Below are 19842 nucleotides of genomic sequence, written 5' to 3' on the forward strand. Positions count from 1 at the left end.
AGGGACGGTGACGTGACCACTTCCTTGGGCAACCCGTTCCAGTGCCTGACTACTCTTTCTGAGAAGAAATGTCTCCTAATTTCTAACCTAAACCTCCCCAAGGATAGAAGAGGGTGGCTGGGGGGGGAAGGTGGCTTTTAGTTTGTTTTTAGTTTCTCACTGTTCTAATTTGCTAGTAATAGGCAATAAATTATATTAATCTCCCTATTTTGAGTCTGTTTTGCCTGTGACAGTAAATGGTGAGTTATCTTCTTGTCTTTACCTCAACCCTTGAGCCCTTTTCCCATTGTATTTTCTCCTCCTCATCCTTTGAGGAGGGGGAGAGAAAAAGCAGTTGTGGTGGTGTTTAGCTGTCCATCAGGGTGAAACCAACACAATACTTAACTTCTAACCTGCAAATTAAATTTTCTTCATGCATTTTTTGAAAAAAAAAAAAAAAACCTAAGAGAAGAAAATATAAATATGGCTGAAATGCCTTTTTTTTCCCACCATCAACAGAATACTTAGTTTCACTGCCAAACAATTCATCTTGTCAAAGGAAATCAAATGGTTTCCCATAGCTTCTGCATTAGCTTGAATTCGCATGAACTCAGAGTGTTACTTGAATGCTATGCTGTACTCCCAGGACCATGCACTGGGTACCTGCGACATTCCCCACTGATGTTCTCATGAAGCACCATTGTAGGTCAGCTAGTGGCATCTCCAGCATCTGAACATTTCATTTCCATTGTTTTCCCTATAGAATAGATCACTATTTTAGCTTCCAAATTTCATCTTTCATCACCGTTTTGCACTCTCACCTTTCTTTTCATACAGTATGTTACACTCACTTAACCTATAAAGCCTTTTATTCTTTTTTCCCTTTGAGCAGTATTTTTTGCAATTTAAATGACTTCCCATTGGTTTGACCCATTCTCATAGCACAGACACTCGCCTTAGCCACAACTTCTATTTGAGAGTCCATCATAAGTGTTATGGCAAGTAGCATTCCTCAGCTGCAGTCCTTCCCCAGGGAGGATGGCTAGTTCTTTGCACTGCCAAAAGCTTTCTGCATCCAGCTAGCTAAGATCAGGCCCTGGCATTCAAAGGATGCTTGGTCGTGACATTTTCATTGAAATCAACAGGGGTTAAGTGCTTAAGTAGGCATTCAGGCTGGATCATACAGTCTCTAATATATACATTAGATATGAAAGACAGTACACTTTCCCACGCTCTTGCATTGCAAAGATAAGTATGAGATTTTTTTGGAAAACTGCAATGGGATTGCTTTTCCATCTGACTACTCAGCATCAGTTTTGCCAATACCCTGGCTCAGGTAAAAATGGCAGTGGGGCAAAAGTTCCCATACCCAGTCACAGCAAACCAACTGCTCAGGGATCCCCCCCTTTCCAAATGATGTGGTTTCAATATGTTTTCATTCAATATTGTAGAAATAGACCAGAGTAAAATATAAATTATTAAGATACAAACCAAAACCACATCAATTTACTCCATCTAAACAACACTAAAGGGCTTTATTTTCTTCCTTGGAAGGAAAGGTTTCAGGGAGTAGTCTGAAGCCCTGTTTTTCAGACAGTTTTGACCTTTGGGGAGAAAGAAACCCCAAACAATCAACATTCTTACACACAGCAGGATTTGAGTGTCCAGCCTGGCCCCAGGCAGGGACTGCGAGCGTGCAGGAGGCAGGCACACACAACTCTCCATCCCTAGCTGATGGTATCCTGAATAGCTCAGTGCTTTGTATAGTTCCTGACCTTTTTATGGTCAGTTTTTGTTTTGTTTTGTTTTTCAAAAGAAGCTTCAGCCTCAAAGGAACAGCTGCCCTGGCAGCCAGACAAACTGGAATTTCATTTAAATAGCATGGTCTAGTTGGCTGTCCTCACAATGCTTCCAGGTTGACTTCAGCCTTTTCCTCACAGAAGAGAAATAAGCTGCCCAAAAAGGCAAGCACACGGGTTCCATGGACAGCTTGCAAGGTGGCACAGCCACTGCTGTAGTAGGGAGGGCTGGGCATGCTAGTATTTCTCTCCCTACAGATGTGTATGGTCTATGCTCAGAGCTACTGCTGCATCAGGGTCAGAAGTGGGGCACAAGGAGAGTCTCATAGCTGAACTACAATGTCTAAAATCACTACACACACACACACAAAAAAAAAAAAAAGGAAAAATGGGAAATAATAATACAGGGAAAGGGAAGACAGTAGGCCAAAGGAGTGACCCCTTCAGGGTAGCTGAGCCAACTGGACTTGCAGTGTTTACCCTGACATTTGCCTTTGACACTGTGTCTGGTCTGTGGCCTAAGGCAAAAAACAAAAACCAACAACAACAACACACACAGAGAAAACCAGTGAAAATATTAAACCCTCTATGTTACACAAAAAGAGAAGCACAGCTGGAATCATTTTGAGAAGGTCTGGGGTTTGTCCTGTGACAGTTTCATCTCTGTGGTTTTTCTTGGTATCGATGCAGTGAGGAAAGCAGACAGCTGTATTTCCTTTTTTAACAATAAACACAGTCCTAAGCAGAAATCGCCCGGTACACAGGGGATTGGAGCCCGCCTGGTCTCTCTCCCCTGGCGGTGCAGGCCGGAGCTGCCCCTCAGGCACCACCTCGGCCCCCAGGAGGGCCGCGTACAACGGCAAGGCCCAGGAGCAGAGGCACGGGGTGGCACCCAAGCCCATCCTGCTACACCTCCGCTCGCTGAAACCAGCCAGGCTCCAGTTTGGAAGAGTGTAAGAGGAGCACAGGCATACAGTGATGTTTCCCCCTGAATACAGACCCATAGTCTGGCACTATACAGCTCAGGGACTTCCTGAGACAGAAGTAGTTTCTGTGTATTTAATAACCATAGTGGATTTTTTTTTTGCTCCAAGGCTGAACAGAACCTTGTGCAAAGACACACCTTTCTCTATTCATTTTAAATATGCCTCTTGCAATGCCTGGCTCTTCCCAGGCTTTGCAGGGGGCAGGAACAGTCTCATCTGTGAAGGCCAGCAAGGGCAAGGTGGCCTTCTTTGCCTCTCCAGGAACAAAGCCAGCTGGAGATCCTCAAAATCGAGGGGGCGGGCAAGCACAAGCCCACCCTGAACTGGGGTATCATATCAAGGGAAGCAGCACAGAGCCAGTGAGGCTAGGCTAGCCTCAAGGCTGAGCAGAAGATATGAGCCACAAAACCCATGAAAACGCAGATCCCGCAGCAGAGCACCAAACTTTCTTGAGGGCACGGTGCGCCAGCAGACACCTAAATGCAAAGCCAGCTTTTCCCCCAGCTCAGCACATCAGGCACCATGTTCTTTGGAAAACCTGACTCACAGTGTTACAAGCAACGTCAGCAGCTCAAACCCTGTTATTTATCTGTAGGACAACAATGTCTAGAGGCCCCAGGCGTGGCGTAGCATTCCTCCGACTTGGCGCTGCGCAATCCCGCAGGCTGCAAGCAGTAGCTCCAGGAGAGCTGACCTGGCATCAGCAAACGCGGGCAGCTTCTCAGGACACTCTTGAGCAGACATGGCTTCCCGAGGGCTACAAGCCATCCCTTTTCTCTTTTCTGATCAACCACATCACTGCAGAGAGTATTTAAATCCAAAACCACAGTGCCAGCCCCTGGTGGCTCTGTTGCTATTGGGGAGGTCCGCTTAATTTCATCCCATGCAGATTTAGCCCCACTGGGTCTGCGTCACAGGCGAGACAGACACAGGCAACCAGCATCTCTTTCTGTGGGTCATGTAAGCACGCCTAATCTTCCATCAGCCTTCAGGGAGGAAGCTGCTGCTCCCACTCCGAGCTCGTGTTTTGCTTCAGCTCATCAGGAGCTTTTTCTGTGGGGAAGCAGTGTGGCATTTCCACTGCTCTTGCTCATCAAGACCTCCTGAAAAAATCCAGCTGCAATTTCTCCCGTGCACAGCCATTTAGAAGATTTAGTAAAATAAAACTCATGCCAGTAGAGAAACAGACAGAAATCAGCTGGCATCAGCTTCACCACAAAATGGACACAAAGCAAAACTGGGAGGTTTCTCAGTCTTATGGCCAACGCTGGAAGAGAAGAGAGAGCTCACAAACAGCCTCACACAGCTGGGGAGAGACATCACTTAGTGATCTGCATCAGCTATACCTCAATTTCAGAAGCCCTGTGCAGAATGAAATGCTTTCTGCCAGCTGCCAGGGAGGACTTTTTAAACTACAGAGGAAAAAGTGAGCTACCCCAAGCCAAGGACAGAGAGGAGAAAGGCAGGTCTGGTAGCCATAGACCCAGTGTAGCGCATAAAGATCTAGATTCACATCTCCTTTTTGCCCTGACTTTCTTTGTGACCTTGGGCAGCCCGCCATAATCCTTGTCTGCAGAAGTTTTAAGTATTTTCTGTGTGTGCTGAAAGGGCCAGTGCTGAGCACCCTGGCAGACCAGCTGTGTGCACACCTGGTCCTTATTGGCCATGCTGGGGAAAGGCACCATAGTACAGGACATCAGGAGTGACCCTGGCCAACTAAACACCCCTTTTGTTTGTACCACTTCACAGAACAAGAAGCATCGCAGTCTCCCAAAACATGCTGTCATCAAGGAGACTGCAGTCTGCTCTGAAAAGGCCTAAGAGCTTTCCTCCAGAAATCAAACTGTTCTTCACCATCCACCTCATCCTAAATAAAAGACAAGAGAAGGAACTGGTGCCACTGCTACAAGATGTTACAAATCTTGCCATCCCATCTGGCCCACAGCAAAGTAGATCAGAAGAGGGAAAGTCCTTGCTGAACCATAAAGATTGGCATAGCATGTTTCCTCAGATTTGGACCCTGTCTTGCAGACCTTCCACCAAAATTATGGGATGGCTCCTTACGCTGTGTGAGTCAGCAGGGACACATGGCTTTCTGTGGAGAGGAGGAACCGTTCCCACAGATATGCAATACGATGTACCTATGTGCTTTCAGGAGGCATTCCCATAGTAACTTGTTAGACAGAAGCATTTGCTCCAACAAGATACCTGCAGAAATGGGCCAGCAGTTTAACTTTTGGCACAGAATGAGCAACAGGATAGGTCCTTGTTTCAAATCCGCAGCTCTAAGACAGATCTTGAAGATCTGTTACCAAATCCTAAACTATCAAGTCAAGCTAAACAATGGAATCCGGAAAGTAATTTGAACAACTATTTGTTGTTATAAATACTCAAGTTTCAGAATAGAGCGTTAAGCACATACGCATCTTTGAAGGCTACAGTATGTGTTTAGAAGCACCAAGTCAGGAAGCTGAACAACGAGATATATGGTGCGTGCCACCATCAGACCACCCATGTACGCCTTATGCGTACCCAGTATCACAAAAACAGGAATTTAATAATAAGCCCTTATCATTAGATAGAGATTGCTGGGTTGTGGGTCTGGGGGCACTGGGGTTGCCCACACAGCTTCATCGCACTGCAGCATTTGGGCGTTGGGATTCGGGTTTTGCATCTCAAACAGGAACAACTCTAAGTTGATTCATGCCAAAAACAACGGGGGATTTTTGGTATGATCACAACACCAGACGTCATCTTCCTGTACCAGCAAGGGTTATTGAAAATGACCAGGCCGACTTCATAAAAATATCAGCGTGTGTATGGTGTGGTCTGCTACCACTCTACACTCACACTCATTGTGGTTTCTGGGCACACAGCAATAGACTGCCTGCTACAGACTGTAAATAAAAACACAGGTTGGGAAACCAAAAAGGTGGGAGAGGACTCATGCAGGCACAGATGCAAGATTTCACAAGGAGCAAAACAGAAAAGCCTGGACAGATCCGTATCCAGCTGAGGTCAACTAACATTTGTGGCTGAATCAGTACAAAAGAAATAAGTGAATAGGAAAATAATCATTTCCTTTACTTCAGAAATAGAAACAGTGTCAGGCACAGGAAGTACATGTTCTCATGTTTAGATTTTCAAATAAATATCGGATGAAATGACATCAAAGAAGAAATAGAAAAAGCCTGGGAAAGTCCTTTTTTGTAGTCTTTGCTTTGCTTTCCTTTGCATAAAGGCAAGGTTTTGCCTTATTTCTACATTTGCAGTTTCGCTGAAATCATTTCAATGGTACCTGAAATTCAGCATACGTCACATTATAAACCATTCAACAACTGAGCAGGAAAAATAGTTGTGTGGGTTAAAAAAAAAAAAGAAAAGAAAAGAAAAAAAAAGAAAAAAAAAGAAACCACAGGTTACTTCAATTTAAAGTTTGTTATCTCCTTATAAAGGCTTCACAAAGAGAAAAAAAAAAAAAAGTGACAGGATCAGCACACAGGAATTACTTACTCCGGTAAGACCATAAAATAATTGTTAAAACATTTTTTTGCCTACATAATCTACCCAGTCTTCCTGCATGTGGACCACTTCCTATACTACTGGACCTGGTGACTCCTCTCAAAGGTCCTTCACTGTTTAAAGTGTTCCTATAAAATGTAAGGGGCTTGGTGCAAGCACAGTGAATGTTCTTTGCATCTAAATTACTCCTTTGCTTCTGTCTTCTAGTGCATCAGGTTTACAAGGAAAAGTGGAAGAGCATTCTGGATAACCTGGAGAATTTTTTGCCAGTGGTAAACTGTGAACACTCCTTTCTGAGAGGTGAAGGATGTTTTCCTTGTATTTGAGGCTTTGAGCCTGGGACGCTCTCTTCAGTTTCCGATTTAGCCTTGATTCTTTCCATTCCAATTGTAATGTGTTTCTGGGAACCGTTTCCACTCTATTCCGTTCAAGGCAGTCACAGGGACTCACTGACCCCTCTGCACTGCGAGAGCGCGCGGAGCCCTCAGGCTGGGAACGGTCTGGCCCTGGGGACAGCAGGTAGTGAATCAGAGGAGGACTGATTCCCAGCACCTCACATGGAGCAGCAGCTGCGGGAAATTGCTGTTCCGCTGATCACTTCTCGGGAACGCTCCACTCCCACCAGCTCTTAGGGCTAATACTGAGAAACCTCAAGATATGAACACCTCACAGGTAGCACTGTTGTGCCATATCCTACTGGAAACCAGAAAGAATCTGAATTCCTCCCTTCTGTTCCACCACAATCCGATAGCCACTGTGCGCCAAGCACTCACACTGATGGTGAGCAGGAAGGGTATGCGCAGAAACGGTAGCACTGCTGGTACTACGTCTTGTGTGTAGGCACCTGGCACTGCGTAGGAGGAAGCAGCAGGACCTTGAAGGAAATATCCAGCAGCATCTTGCTTCCCATATGGTCTTCTCCCTGGTGCTCCAGGTGAGGGACCAACCCGTGAAAAATAGCTTTAAAGGACTCATACCCCAAACCAGCCTTTATCCTGAAAACAAAAGCCAAACCCTGCTCAGGTTCACTTCTTGAAGCACAGAAGAAGGGATGGGTGATGGCTCATGGCCTGCAATCCCACAGTCTTGTTCCTGGAGAGTCCAGCTCCTGCCAAACTGGGGTGGAGGCTGTAGTGACTGCAGCCCGCCCACACGCCATGGGACTTTTACATCAGAGGACTCCACTTCATTTGCTCCCTAGCATTACTGAAGCACCATGAGTTTCTTTGTGTCCATCAGACAGCAGAGCTATTGCTACCTTCTGCACAGTAAGCACAAGCCCTGCATGGGATCCCAGCCACAGCAGTTCAGCCTTGGTCAGCCAGAGCCAGGTCTGGACAAAACAAGTAACCCTCCAGCAGGAGCCCCAACAATCGGAGTAACTCATCTCTCGGGAGGCCCTTATCAATATACCTGATCTTTTTAAAATCACGGTGCAGGCTTGTTTTGCTTTTAGGAAGCAGCTGAAACCTGCATATGTCTCAACATATTTGAAGGGAACTTCTGCTGAGTAATTCTTCCTCAAATCAGTTTGCAGGAAAATGGCTCACTGGAGACTCCCACATCATGTAATAGCACGTGGTGATCCACTGTCAAAAAGTACTTTCTGTTTTTTTCAGAGAGAAACTGACAAGATCACTCTCATTTTTTTTCTGAAATACATTTATTGTAAGTGCTTTTGGCAGCGCAGGAAGTTAACTTCAGAAAGGCAGTCTGAGTGATTCAACTGAGCCAAGCATCTTGATAGTCACTAGTTTCCCCTTCTCCCTTGTCACTTCCTCTTTTGGAGGCATTTACTCATTTTAAAAATAAAGCGTAAGACCTATTTAAAAAGGAAAAACACAGAGTTTTTGTGTTTTTCTTTCCCTGTTTTGAAACTGAGGCAGATGCCAGCAGGCTGGAGTTGGAGAAGCCAGCTGGGGCTAGGAGGGCAGGAGAATCACGGGGTGACCTAAACACCTTGAAAGGAGAGGTGCAACCTGCTTCTCCAGCTCATCGGACAAACACACACGTAAGAGCAAGACCAAAAGGCAGTGGAAGAGGCAACACTAAACGAATATCCTTGAACCAGCCTGCCTCAGGGGTAGGTGTGCTGCGCCCAGGAAGGCATAAGGGCAAGAGGCCGTGGGGTCTGAGCCCTGTCCTCCTCCTGCGGGAGCCCTGTGGATCCTGGTAACTCACAGCGATACCCACGATCCTGCTGCTCCTCTGTGCCCGCCTGCGTGCCACGCCAGTCTCCTGCCCCGAGGCAGAGGCTCACCAGCAGCCAAACACTGCAAACAGGACTGGTTCAACATCCCCGCGGGAACGGCTCTGCACACCCACACGAGGAGACGGCAATGTTCGGTCAGGTGCCAAGCCCTGTCCCTCTCTGTCCTTGGCTCAGCGCCTCGCTAGAGTGTGCACGCAGCTCCTCTCATGAGTCAGCTCCAGCCCCGTGCAGGAGGATTTGTCAAGGCTGTAAGGTCCTGCTCGCTGCAAGGAAGAGCCTGGGCCAAAGCAGCACCAGGACCCCTCATCACAGGTGGAGGGGTGAAACTGCAACTGGAGTGGAAGGGCAGCCTCACAGCAAGAAGCAGAGTCCCAAGCCAGCAAGGTGAACAAGAGGAGAGTTTGAGAACAACAAGTCCGCCAGGGAGACAGACGCTGCCCTTGATGCACCTTGCCACAGGGCGAAGTGGGGGATAAAAACCTTTCCTGTGTAAGAAATGAGGAAGGGAGAAGCTTCAGGGCAAGCTGAAGGATTGAAGCAGAGACCCAAAGGGAGCCCCCAGCACCTGTGGTCCGGAGACAGCTGCCATCCCAGGCTCCACACCATGCAGGGCGCCCGGGCTCCCAGAGAAATGCAGGGCCTGCTTGGCTGCTAAAGCAAATCGGATAGAAAAGCAAACAGGAGCTGCCAGCAATGCTTTGACTCCCTGGTTTGGTTTGGGTTTTCACTTCACATTACAGGTGCCTGGCCTTTCTCCCCTGCACACCTCCCTGGCACCACTGTCCGCACTGCTCCAGGAGCTGCTGTTGCAGGAACCCTGCTCCACGTTTCTTCTCCCTGCCCAGTTGGGCAATCAGTGAAGCTCTTGTCAGAGGAGAAAGCAGCTATTGTCTGCTGAATTACCCGGACATATCGGGTGCAATAACTAAATATTTTGCAAGACCTGATCCTGTTTCTGCGTAGATCTGGTTTAGATGAGAGCAGTTTTCACCGGCTTCTGAGGTTAGCAGAACATTTGTGGAAATAATTCCTCAGGTCAGAGACATCCTCCAACCTTGTACTGATCAGTAGTTCCCACAACTCACATTACATGCACCCAGCGAGGGACACGGTGTCCCTCAACAGCCCTGCAAACACCATCCCCATCAGAAATGGCACAGGGATAAGGAGCTTGGTTTCCCACCAGGCTCCCCTTTTCCCATCCTGTTCCCTGACGATGCCAGCTCCTGCTCCTCCCTCTTCTCCTTGCTGTGTCGAGGCACAGCCCCATGCCTCGCACATACAGTAAAGCCACTGAAAGACCTGGCAAGGGGAATCAGGCCCAGGTTGCTGTTTCAAGGCAGATCTATATCTGAAGCAGCATGCTGGATTGCAACCTCTCCACCTGCTACATTCACAGTTGTGTTTGCAGACATGCATGTTTTGAGAGGAAAGTTCATCCTCAAGCCAGAAATTCATTAGGGCAGCATTGAGCTAGTTAGGATGATAGCAATCTGCTTTGGCCAGCTCAGTCTGGGCTGAGATGCTGTCTGGAGAGGACTGAAGAATTCATTTGAATTCATTCAACAAGTGGAATATTTTTCTGCAGCGATAACAATTACCTTTCCTCAAAGTGTACTTCAAAATGCTGGGCAGCTGCTGGAAGGGAAACCCCTTGATAAATGACATTTAAGTAGAAGACTCCAGACACAACACCTCCTGCTCGTTGGAAAGGACTCCAGGAGCATCCCACCTGAAGGTTACCTGTAGGTGTGCAAGGAGAACACTTTCCTGATCACAATTAATTGCAGAGGGAAATTCCAACTTCTACCCCTCCTTTCCTCCTGCTAAAGCCTACCTGTTGAAGCCTTGCCAAGAAAATCACTTTGGGGATAAATGCCAGCTGCGACTTTAGTAGCTCCTGAGTTTTTTAGAGAGGCTGAAAGATCAACCCCAGGAAAGATATATCTGATAATAAGAAACTACAGATTCCTGCTCTCCAGCAACAGAATTGCTGCTTTCACCACATATGAGATAAGCAACTCTGAGCTGTGAAATGTCTTGTTTTATGTGGAAACAAGGCATTGTCCTAATACGTATAGATCATGGGCAAGACTTGAAATGGCTTTGGTGAACTTTCCACATAGCCTTATCACAAAGCCTACTGAAATCAAAACACTGACTCCGTTGACTGTCTTGCTTCTCATCACATGCAGCTTTAAGTATCTGGGAGACTCAGAGTCTACCTTAACCACAGCAGACACTCAAGGATTTGCTGCCCTCTCCATCCTCCACCATTTAAAAATGCTAATGGGCACCTTCCCACTGCTGGGGATGTAAGCAGACTCTCTTGTTTCCAGCCCAGAACTAATGAGGGTTCATTTCAGAGCTACACACAACAGCCTGCTCTAAATGAGAGGTCACAAGTGGATGGGATTTCCAAATCTTGCTGTGTCAGCTCAGCATCCCTACTTACCCATAACCTGCCTTCCACCTTAATCTACTTCAGTCACAACGCGCTCATTCAAAGAGTTTAAATAGCCAGACGGGGCTCCTTTCATCTCCGGCGGGGTGTAGATAACAAGCCGTTTTGCTGGCAGATCTAGTTGGGGCTTCGCGTTGCCTTCCCGCGCGGTAGCCTGCCCGGCGCGCTTGTGCCGAGGGCAAAACCTCAGACACCCAGAGGCAGCTGCTTGCTGCAGGCGGGCGGGTTGTGCCTGGGAAACACTCGCAGGGATCTCTCCACGACACACCGGAAAGGTCTGCCACTTGATCAGCTGCCTCTGTCGGGCACAGCAGCTGTAACGATGGTGCCATCTTCCTTTAGCACAGCTGAGAGAGTAAATTTGCTTTAAATTAAAAAGGAGCAAACAATATAGCTTGGCCAGCTACTCAAAGAGAAAAAAAAAATGCTGTCTCCGAAGAAGCAACCAATTTATAGCCCAGCTGCTGCTCATTCAGTTACAGCTGTTTTGAGGTTATAGGCTCTTTTGTGCAAGACTCAGATGAGAAGTTCTCTTCTAACATGATAGAAGCTGTGAGCTGTGATGTGGGTATTTTATCTAAGCTAGGCAAGGCATTGACAGAGATCTAAGAGAAAGGGGGCTTTCAGCAAGCAGAACTTCTCATTTTCCAGTGGTGCAACAGAAACATTTGGAAAAGGCTTAGAGAAATTATATTTTTAAATACACTCTAACATCAACCAAACTGAATACGCATCTCAAACCTCAATCTGGAGGCACACGAGCAATAGATGAGCCCTCTTTGCAGGCTCCAACAAATACAGCTGCAGGACAATATTCAACACATGTTGGTTATCCAGGCAAAGGCCACCACAACACTGACTGTGTGTAGAAGAGCCTTTTGGTGGAAATGACCACACAAGAATCAATCATATAAGAATGTGCATGTGCATAAAAAAAATACATACGGAGAGAGGATGAGGATAGTCTGACTACCTTAGACTAGCTTTAGGCATCTAGCTTGGGTGCTTATACCAGCCCTGGGTGCTAAGCAGAGTATCCAGAAGGCAATTCAGATCTCTGGAGCCCAGGTTCAGGATGTGCCCCCCGGGCGGGCTGCCCGCCTGCGCCCCCACCCCAGGAGCCACCTCGGGTGCCCGCAGAGCATCACATCAAACCAAGGCTGCAGGGCACAACAGGAAGACAAATAGCACCCAGGCCCAAAGAGCTTACCATGCAAGTAGGACAGTGGCTGCAGAAATAAAAGGCACGCAGCTTACAGCAGCTCGCAGTAGAGGACCTGAAAGCAGAACCGGCTGAAATGCTGGTCTCTGCTGAGAGGGCCCTCCCCGGGGTCCTGCTCTGCACCTCCACCCACCCCACTTCGCTGACCAGGGACCCCTCCAAAGAAATGCTACCAGCCCGTGTATTCAACTGCTCTTCCATGTGCTGAGACCCCATCTCAGCATGAAGCATGTAGCATGAGGCAGCGCTACTCAACGGTGGCCGATCTTGCACTCCCCACCAAAGCACGACCTCTCTCTACACATCACAAACAGGAATGGGTGCTTAATTGCCAGCAGCTTCAGAGGAGCACCAGCCGCCTGGCACGGCACCTCTGCAGAGAGCTGGAGGCCTAAAGACAGAGATCCAAGCATATGCTTCCACCCTGCTTTATGGGAGATGCTTTTTGGGAGGTGAGACTGACTTACACCTTCAGACAGCCACCATCCTCAGTTCTTCTCTGGGACACACATTGCCTATTCTGATTTAAGTAATGGATATCAGGAGTTGGACTATGGCCAGAAAAGCCTGCTGAAGAGCCTTCATTTCAGGAATAAACATTATTCTCTCTAGGCCATCAGCTGCATTTAAGCCACCTGTTTACAAGGGAGAGATTCATTGTCAATACCCAAATTACCTACTGGCATGTGCAAGTCTCTTTTTCATCTCTGCCCTGTATACACACAAATACAGACACACCATCAGAGCGCCTTTCCGCCACTCCCAGCAGCACCTGAAGGTTGAGCTTGCAGTCAGCAGTCACAACAAGCAACACTCAGCACACACTGATCCACCATCGCCACCTTCAAACATGCATGCAAACCTTCAAGGCTGCCATCTCCCCCTCTGTGAACCATGGCCTGGCACCACCACGCTGTGCAGGAGGGGTGGACACAGCGTGGATGGATGGATGGCCACCTCCCAAGCAGGACGCAGCACCCACTGCTAGGGTCCAGGGTGAAAGAGAGGGACAGGAGGCGGCTGCTTGGTTCATCTCAGCCAGAGACTTGGCACTCTGAGCCAAGAAAAGCCTTCCTGCCACAGCAAAGCTGGGTAATGCATGGAGGGCACTCCTCCTATGGGAGAAAGCCCTAGCAGAAACAGGACGAAGGGCTCAGCATTTAGTATTGCTATGTTGAGACCCAGAGTCCTGAACCTGTGGACAGACTGGTGTCCTAAGCACCAGATGAACATGAAGAGTGTGGAAATGCTGCCAACCTGCCAGGTCCCTCCCATGGTGACAGAAAGGACACCGGGGGGGAACATAGCATTGACACTGACGTGCACCAAGTCAGCTTAATCCCCCCACAAGCCGCTCAACAGCAGGAGTGTCGCTGGAGCACCTGCAGGGTCTCCTAGTGTGCCTGAAACAGAAGACACTGGGGTTTGCCATGACATCCAGGACCATTTTTCTGCTGCTATTGTAAAATGAGGACCTGAAAGAGTCGATGGAGATCTGCTGTTTCACTCCAGCTGAGAAAACAGACTTGTGTTACTGAAGGTCTGCTTTTCTCACACAAATGCTTTATATGATAAAACTTCTAATTAACTATATGGCAAATGCGATGGGAAGACTCTTCTGCTAATTATTTCTATGGCTTTAGGCAACAGAATAAGATCAATATGTACCAAGAAAACAATAGTTAAAGAACCCTGGCAACTTGGGCTGGGATGTAAATTAACAGCGTGGTGGCGGATGGGAACGCCTTCGCAAGTTGGGATGAGGGTGGGACCAGGCCTCGGCTGCGTGGCACCCACCAAAGCCTCCTCTGCTTCCTTCACGAGGCCTTGCAGCTCCCTGCCACGGGTCCTGCAGCTTCCTCCTTTGGGTCTCCCTGCAGCACCTGATAATGCCTTCCAGATAGTGTAGAAGTAATTAATGCACTGCAGTGTTCAGGGCAGGAAGGATCACTAGCAAATTGCACGTGTGCACAGATGAAGCCCTCACTGAAGACTCCACAAACATGCACAAACGACAACGTGTGGAGTTGCCTCCTCCCTCCCTGCAACGTGCACCAAACCTCCCCAGCACCACACACCCCAATAGGCAAGGGCAACCATGTCCTGGACATCTCAAGCTGTGCCACACAGAGCTCAGTACGAGCCGCTCACCTCTCCCCAAAACCTCGGTCCCTGAGCGAAGCACCATCCAAAGTAGGAAGGCTGTGACAGGGACCGCAGAGAGCAGCCACATCTGCCATCAGATCAGATTCCGCAGGATATAAACTGGAGATGCAGTTTTTACAGAGATGAAAGGATGTTTTTCTGCAAAGCAAGGCTGCTGAACGCGGCCCCAAGCTGCAGTCTGAGGCCAACGACTTCTTGCATCCCTGAAAGTTCATCGCTTGCCTCCTGTGGACAAGCCCCCTTCAGTGGCCGTGTCCCCTCTATGACTGAACTGTATAATGAAAAAATGCGTTTGAACTTCTTTGTATTCATCTGATTCTATCTTGTTTTCAAAATTAAAGACATCCTGAGTAAAAAAAAAAAAAAAAAGAGATTCATGAGATTCATGTTGTAAATAAATAGAGTAATTGAGGAATGGGCAACTGCAGAAATAATGTCCCAAGAACCTGACCAGAGACCTCTACCATAAAACAAAATTATTTTGAAGCACAAAACCTTCAGAAGCAGAACAAGTTTCACAAAATGCTTGCTTGTATTCAAGAGCAAAGTCGATGCTAGGAGTTGTATTGCTTTAACTCTATCAGAACGGCCAAAAGGAGGAAAAATGATCTTAGCAACTGTACAACTACATTGACGTTAAACTGGTCATTATTTCTCACCAGGGAATAAGTTTCTGGATTCAGTTACACTGGTATGAAACTAAGGCTTGTGCTGCGTGGCTCTGTGACCCCTTGTTAATAGTGAGCAAGCAAGGGAAGACCAGATCTAAGGACTTAAAACCTAGGGATCTGTAATTTAGGACCCTCTGTTGTGCTGAGCCCACTTCCATCATCCTTGGACCTGCATTCCAAAAGCCGCTGAAAGCTTAGTTAAAGCTGGGCACCCAAAAACCGAGCCAACCTAGGAGTTCGTTATGTTGGGAAGCCTCAGTACGTTAGCTTTGTTTGTAGGCCGCGGAGTTAGTTTCATTGATCAGAAGGCGAGATAACGATTTGAAAAACAAAACCACAACCACTTGTTAGCTGTAAGCTCCTTCACATATGCTGCATTAATTCAAATGCGAATTAGGCCGATTAGACATGGAAATACAGCCCCAGCGCCTGGTGCTGGCGGAGCAGCCTTGGCTTCCAGGCTCCCCGTCAAGTCAAGTCCCATCCTGCCACGTTCCCATGCCAAGCTGGCAGCGACCCGCTGCTGCCAGCAGATAACGCCGGCTGCTGCACGAGAAGGCGCATGCAGAAGGCATGTCTGGCGAGTAGGCTCTCATGACTAACATTTCGTTTCTGCGATAACACGCTAGGCCACCTACACAACTAGCCCTCAGAATAAATATTTTGCTGCACGGGTTCCCATGAGCAGACTGATGGAGTGCTAGATAAACTGCTGTCGCTCTCACAGTGGTTTGCTAGGTCTGGATTATCTTCCAGATCTCACACCGCTCTTGCAGCACTGTTTTCTATTGGTATTAGTTTTTTTGTTTGTTTGTTTGTTTGTTTGTTTTCCCAGTCAGTTCCACTGCTCCATTATCCATTATTATTATTTTAGACTGTTCCTTGAAACCTGTGTTCGTACCAGTATATACACCGGGCCCAGTCTGCCCACCTCCACGGCAGCATGCTCCTCCATGGGTCAGCACTGCCCGGCAGCCAATGGCACGGTGGTTTTCATCCCTGGGCCATCACAGCCCTGGCTTTGCCAGCCAAGGCCCAATACCTGGTGACCACACTATCCAGGCACATGAGGACCATCCTTCCCCACCAGCCAGCCACCCTACACACAGCCCAGCTCCTCCTGGCATCCCCACCACCACGTTGTCCTCTCAGGAGGGGGCTCAGCATGTCGCTGAGCTCCCGAAATGCCCATATGAGCACAAGCTATGGTAGGGAAGACTGGATAGCACTGTGAAGCCCCTTTCCATTAGGCCACAAACACCCATCTGGCTCGGCACATAGGTCTTCCAAACCAAACACTCCACAGCCCCCAGTCGGTGAAGACACTCTCCACCTCCTTGCCACCTTTTCCCTCCCTCCCGAATGTCTCAGACCAATGTGTTTTGAAAGGCATATCCCATGTGTCTTTACTGTCATCACATACCAACAAAAGCATTTACAGCTTCCAAATCTTCAGCAACAGGAGCTTCTTGGCTTTCAAATATAAGATTACAGGCTTGTTCACAGGAGTGAATTTACATCAAAGCGAGTCTTTGGCATGGTTGCATTACCTGGCACAAAGTAGGCATGTCCAACAGATGGCTCTTCCACCAGCACAAGTCGTTGCTCCGATTTCCTCCACATGATGCTTGCATCTTTGTCGGTGAGTAACCTATTCATCGCTCCTAGGCCCTGAGCACTGCAGGATCATTTCTGCAGCTCATGATGGGCAAGCTGGGAAAAGCTACGCAAAAATCACCGTGTCTCACATCAGTGGCCACACCTCTGAAAAAGAGGGACTTGAAAATCCACCCTCACCAGGTGCCACGAAAGGACAACACAGAGAAGCTCAGTGCAGAGCAGGGATGGGAGACCCAGGACTGCAATCACATCCAGGGACATGATCATGCCACCATCACTTGCATGACAGGAGCCCATCCTCTGAAATACGCCACGTATCTGCAAAATCACATGGGAGTTTGGGGAAACTGGGTTCCTAGCACCAGCTGGACAGCCTGGCAGATAAGAGGGGCAGGGTACACCAGAGGGACCAGTCCCAGAGAGCAAACTGACGGGAGCAGCTTTCTCATTGGGGTTCCCAATGCCTGTCATTGCTCGGTCAGGGTGGCCAACAGCGGGGAGGGCACAGAGCCACCAGTCTCTCAGCCACCAGCACTCACAGAGGCCAGGCTCTGTGCAGAAGCCTGGGTGGACCACCACAGCAGCCACAGGCAGCTTTATTTCTCAGGGATCTTTAAACCAGAACCACCTCATCGCTTTCTTGTTTGTACGAGGAACCTCCTTCGTCCCATATCTTTAATTAAGAGGCCTGTGTGTTGGCTTTTTTTATACTGTGTGGTAGCTTTTATCTAACAGGTATATGTAAAAAGCATGCCTGGGGAAAATCATATTCATGGGAACAAACTTAACAAAGCCACTTTAACCCGGCTGCTTTTTTAAGAAGCACCCCAGGGCAATCCCTTGAAGATATTTGTGCTCCTATGGTGAGTTAGAGGCTTCTGAAGACTCCCACTAGTCCCACTTCCCTTTATTCTCCTGGGTACAAGCACTGGGAAGCACCACTGTCCCTTTTCTCTCAGACTAGGGCATTCATGACGAGCTGCTTTAAAGCAAGAGGATGAGCTCCACCCTGCAAGCTGCTGAGCATCACCACGCTCCCTCGCAGCACCCAAGGAGTGCTCCAGCCAGCCCAGGGGTTTCTAGCAAGATTGTGAAATGCTCCCAGGACCTGAACATCTACCTAAAACACGGCTGGCAAGGCACTTCGTGGGCCAGATACATGCTGCAGGCTTTTGCCAGAAGAGCTGTCAGTCAGGGACCAGGATGCCTGGCTGACCCAAAAAGTGCTGTGAAGCACAACACAGCCCTGGCAAAACCTGGGGGTGGGGAAAGTTTAGGTTGGGGCTGAAGATGGAACAAGTATGGGTATTGGGTTTTTGTCTGCAATATTTCATCATTCCTTTTTGGATAGCATCAATGTGCAATATCATTTCTAGACTGGATTTAAGGGTCTGTTAAAAATCTGTAGAAGCTACCTTAAAAGCTTAGTCCATATGCTACTGAAGTCAACATCAAAAGGGTTTCCCACAAGGATCAGCCTCTTCCAAAGAGGCCCAACAGCTCAGGCCCATGCTTTTGTGGGGAAAAGACCCATTGCAAAAGGAGGGTCAGAGACACTCATGGTGATGACACAGTCCTGTTGCCAATTATGCCAGCTGTAAGTACTCAGAAATTAGTAGCCAGCCCCTTCCCTCTCCCCCACATCAATCTTTCCCATGCCAGCTGGGGGGAAACAACAACAACAAAAACAATCCCCGCAAGGCTAGTTTATAAATTCAAGACTTTAAGACCAAAAAAACCCAAAACCTGACAACATCTGGATGGTTTCCCTTCAGGTGTCTAAGTGAGGGGAGTTTTCCAGCCACAACCCCAAATGTTTTCATGCTTTCACCGCAAGCTCGAGGGCCAATTCAGCTCCCTCTTGCTGGTGGGATGGTGCACGAGGCTGTGCTGCAACTGACACCCTGGGCTGCAGCTTGCAAGGGAGCAAAGATGAGCAACACAGCCCGGTGCATGTCCTGTGACCCAACCACAGAGGTGGGCAAAGCCCTACAGGGCTCCCCAGCTTGTTTTTGCCCTCTGTGGATGTGGAACCGGGTTGCAAAACCAGGGATCTGTGCTGCCCATGAGATGGTAGCATGACCAAAATGGGTGCTGTGCAGAGGGCTTCGAGCCAAGGCTACAAACAGCCCCAGCCCAGAGATGCTCGTGCTTGTGCTCCCTTATCCTCACTGGAGGAGGCACCAGGGTCAGCACTGCTTGTTCTTGGGGCACGAACATGTTGGATGCAGCCCCCAGTCAGACCCACTGTGCTTGTGACTGTTCCTGATGTTTTTCTGATTACAGCATGGTAGGAAGTGGAGAGAGGAGGCAGGAGACAAACCTTGCTCACAGCTGACAGGTGACAGAGCCTGTCCGGCTGCCTCAGTGCGCAGAGACAACAGTTGCAGAGACAAGTGTTGCAGCCCCAACAGTCACATCCCCTTGCACATTTGTGGGAAAGTGAGCCAAGGAGCACTGAGTACCGACATTATTTTCCTGGGCCTTATGTAAGATACAAACATGAATGGACAAGGTCACTCTCTTTGACTACTTTTAAACCAGGTTCTGTTTATGCAGCCCTGATGCAGTGGTCTCACCATTGGCTCGAAATGCACATACTTCTTCCATGACCAGACACAGCAAAAACAATCCCATTGAGCCCCTTGTGTTGCTAACACCAGAGAAAAATTCCTGGAAACACAAACAGACCTCATAGGAGGGCTGGAGCATCTGCTGGTGTCACCCTGCCACCAGGTGAGGTTTCCAGACTAGGTTACCAAAAATACAAGAATGTGCATATTGGCCAAACTAGGGGGGTTGACACTGAAGGTGGAATGGGACCACTGTTGTTGTTATTATTTTTATTATTATTGAAAAAGTAGTGTTTCCAGGAAGATTCAGAAGCGCCAGTCTTACAGCGGACTCCACACCAAACAGCAAGAAATGTCTGTCCCTGGGAGCTGCTGAGCTCATCCCAGAGCACACCTGAGCAGCCCGAAGCAGCACAGATAAAATCACTGATGCATGTCCTCATGTTCTGCCACCAGCTTGTGCTGTCTGGAACAAGCATCACAGGGCTCAATCTCCTCAGACAGACAGACAGACACTGGAGCCTACCCTGAGCCATACTTTTAGCTGGGAACAGAGGGACAGTGTTCTGAATCACACATCCAGGCAGTTTACACTGCAAAACACCACCAGCCCAGCGCTGCACATTTA

The 19842-nt window shown here is 48.3% G+C and overlaps 1 long non-coding RNA gene across 2 annotated transcripts in view; it reads right to left on the bottom strand.

Annotated features, from left to right (window-relative positions):
• LOC310893988 overlaps positions 1-19165 on the bottom strand; it is a 32730-nt gene extending 13565 nt beyond the window's left edge. Inside the window, exons 1-2 of one of the 2 annotated variants that reach the window (XR_014579461.1) lie at positions 18057-19165; positions 16572-16744 (exon numbers count right to left, since the gene is read on the bottom strand). This is a non-coding gene — a long non-coding RNA (uncharacterized lncRNA). Of the gene's footprint in view, positions 1-16571; positions 16786-18056 lie in introns of both variants that reach the window. The other variant, XR_014579462.1, reaches the window with a different exon arrangement.
• Positions 19166-19842: the final 677 nt, after the last annotated feature.

Source organism: Anser anser, assembly GCF_964211835.1.
Source record: "Anser anser genome assembly, chromosome: 1".
In the NCBI taxonomy this organism is placed as follows: domain Eukaryota; kingdom Metazoa; phylum Chordata; class Aves; order Anseriformes; family Anatidae; genus Anser; species Anser anser.